The 2394-nt window shown below is 42.8% G+C and overlaps 1 protein-coding gene across 3 annotated transcripts in view; it reads left to right on the top strand.

The window, feature by feature from the left end:
- The window catches only part of LOC107696847 (ataxin-7-like), a 40017-nt gene that overhangs the window by 3646 nt on the left and 33977 nt on the right, over positions 1 to 2394 (top strand). The window contains exon 2 of one of the 3 annotated variants that reach the window (XM_016497372.1): positions 1881 to 1883. The exons of 1 other annotated variant lie outside the window; for it this stretch is intronic. The gene's annotated coding sequence lies outside the window, so the exon portion shown is untranslated. Of the gene's footprint in view, positions 1 to 623; positions 915 to 1880; positions 1884 to 2394 lie in introns of those variants that run through there. One more of the 3 variants, XM_016497369.1, reaches the window with a different exon arrangement.

Raw genomic sequence — 2394 nt, 5'->3', positions numbered from 1 at the left:
CGAATTTGCCATTGTACTATTTTATGGCTGATGTGTTTTAATTAATAAGATAATAAACCACAAACTACGAATGTTTTAAGGTACCTTGAGGGGAAATCCATAGGCTATTTATTTGTGTTAAAACTGCCGTTATTATTTCTGAAAATGCAACTTATACGAGACGTATCTTTTTTTTAATTTACCTCAGAAAAAAAAAAATGTATTGTGTATACAGCAAACCAACAGAGCTTCCAGTAGGTTATTTTACAGAGCCGGGCCCCCCCCAAAAAAAGTGCGGCCCCCCCCAGTAAATTGTGCCTGCCCCCTCACTTTGTGCGCTCTGGCGCCGACCCTGCCTAAACGGCAAGGTTTTTTTCCCCTCATTATTATATCGCCAAAGTCATTTCAAAGTTGTGACGGCTGCGTGTGGTTTTGATTAGTGTATTTTAGTTCACGATATATATATGGAATAGCGTTATAGCGGAAGTGCAGTAGCAGGCTGTGTTTCAAAACCCACTGAGCCGCCTACCTAGACAGCCTATTTGGGCTCCGAGGGCGCGTCTGAGACGCTCGAAAAGCTGTTGTGAAAGAGTCCCGACTACGCAAATGACTCACAAAAACGCACTGGAGCCTTACAAGCCCGCGAACGACGCCCAGAAATGCTGTCCAGATAGGCAGCGCTCTCGTTTAAGACACCCACCATACTGACCAGTGACAGGCGTGCTCGGTGCATGCGTGCTGCTGGAGTCAGCCAGTGACGTTCTTGTCCCAGAATGCTGCCTGGTAAACAGACATGGAAGCACCTGGTGAAGACCTCCACAGTCACTGAGCACCTCACTCGCTCTTTGAACTGATCTTCATTTTCAATACACCCTAAAGCCTGCGCCTTTGTTCTCTCTGGAGCTCAACCAGGACCTCTGAAGTCCAGGGCATTGGTAAGAGAACAATGATGACATCGAGATCAGCTGCTAATTAATGTCTGTTCTGCCAGTTAGCCAGTTGCATGCTACAGCAGTACTACCAATGGCTGGCTTGAGTTGCTCAGTTAGCGAGGAAGCTAAACCTGCTGCCGTGCCCCTCCCCCTCGTATGTGTGTAACATTTTATTTTGGTGACGTAATACTCAAGTTTACTTTGTTCGTTTCGCTTTGTGACAAACCCGCTATGTTTAGTCCTTAAAGAAAAGTTATTGTAGGAGCCATTCTAATGGCTGGTGGATCTTGCCATTATTGCTTTCACTTTCCCAAGTGCACTTGCTCAGATGAAGTTAACTAGTGGATGCAAACAAGTGGACAAGGCTAGAAATGAATGGAGTCATAAGAGTGGTTTAAATGAGTAAACATTTGCATTAAACACGTTTAAAACTTCAAGGACATAACATTTTACAGTGGCTCATGTCTCTCAAAGTTGAAAATCAAACTTTACACAAAAGGGGAATCAATGAGGAGGGGAAAATTAGGGGTGTTTACAGAATCTACTAACATACTTTTATTTTGCATAATTGTCTACCTAGCTTTAAAGTGTTATTTTTTTCTGGATATGGATTATTGTTTAGTTTGGTGTTAGGCAAAAATTAGCTCAAACATTTTAAGTCAAGTCTGTGTGTGTGTATATATATATATATATATACAGTGGGTACGGAAAGTATTCAGACCCCCTTCAATTTTTCACTCTTTGTTATATTGCAGCCATTTGCTAAAATCATTTAAGTAAATTTTTTTTCCTCATTAATGTACACACAGCACCCCATATTGACAGAAAAACACAGAATTGTTGACATTTTTGCAGATTTATTAAAAAAGAAAAACTGAAATATCACATGGTCCTAAGTATTCAGACCCTTTGCTGTGACACTCATATATTTAACTCAGGTGCTGTCCATTTCTTCTGATCATCCTTGAGATGGTTCTACACCTTCATTTGAGTCCAGCTGTGTTTGATTATACTGATTGGACTTGATTAGGAAAGCCACACACCTGTCTATATAAGACCTTACAGCTCACAGTGCATGTCAGAGCAAATGAGAATCATGAGGTCAAAGGAACTGCCTGAAGAGCTCAGAGACAGAATTGTGGCAAGGCACAGATCTGGCCAAGGTTACAAAAAAATTTCTGATGCACTTAAGGTTCCTAAGAGCACAGTGGCCTCCATAATCCTTAAATGGAAGACATTTGGGACGACCAGAACCCTTCCTAGAGCTGGCCGTCCGGCCAAACTGAGCTATCGGGGGAGAAGAGCCTTGGTGAGAGAGGTAAAGAAGAACCCAAAGATCACTGTGGCTGAGCTCCAGAGATGCAGTCAGGAGATGGGAGAAAGTTGTAGAAAGACAACCATCACTGCAGCCCTCCACCAATCGGGGCTTTATGGCAGAGTGGCCCGAAGGAAGCCTCTCCTCAGTGCAAGACAAATGAAAGCC

The sequence above is a fragment of the Sinocyclocheilus anshuiensis genome, unplaced genomic scaffold, assembly GCF_001515605.1.
Source record: "Sinocyclocheilus anshuiensis isolate Anshui unplaced genomic scaffold, SAMN03320099.WGS_v1.1 scaffold710, whole genome shotgun sequence".
NCBI lineage: Eukaryota > Metazoa > Chordata > Actinopteri > Cypriniformes > Cyprinidae > Sinocyclocheilus > Sinocyclocheilus anshuiensis.
This window is presented reverse-complemented; position numbering and strand designations above follow the sequence as displayed.